Source organism: Apaloderma vittatum, unplaced genomic scaffold, assembly GCF_000703405.1.
Source record: "Apaloderma vittatum isolate BGI_N311 unplaced genomic scaffold, ASM70340v1 scaffold32949, whole genome shotgun sequence".
Lineage (NCBI taxonomy): Eukaryota > Metazoa > Chordata > Aves > Trogoniformes > Trogonidae > Apaloderma > Apaloderma vittatum.
This window is the reverse complement of record NW_009735144.1, coordinates 1-525: the sequence shown is the minus strand read 5'-3', so window position 1 is coordinate 525 and position 525 is coordinate 1.

The following is a 525-nucleotide window of genomic DNA, read 5'->3' as shown; positions in this document are numbered from 1 at the left end:
TGCTGGACTTGGAGCCGCAGGGCAGCACCTGAGACCTTCCCCTGTAGCCTCCCTGTGAGCGGTCCCTGCCCTAGGGAGCTGAGCCTGGGATTTTCCCCAGGTTGACCCAGCTCACCCCATCTCTGTCATGTTGTTCCTCTCCCATCTGTTTCCAGCCACGAGGCATTATCGGGGAGATGGAGCAGGCACTCAGCTCAGTAATTGCCGGGATCTGCATGATATACATGCAATGGGATTAAGGCAATTAGTTTAACTCCTCCTAATCCCCCGGCCCTGCCTCTGCCAGACCATCTGGCCCAGGAACAGGCCAGCGCTCCATTGCCTGTGTGGGCCCCAGAGGCAGCACAACCCAGCGCAGGGGTAGTTCCTGCCCTGGGGCCTCTCTTCCCTCCTTGCCTTGTTATGTTCAGTTCCTGGAAGACCTCTAAGACCCCTCCCTGCTCTCTTGACCCACCGTGCCCCAGGGGCTGAGCTGAAGCTCTGCAGGGAGCTGAAGCAGGACTTGAGGCAGCTTCTCTCCCACCT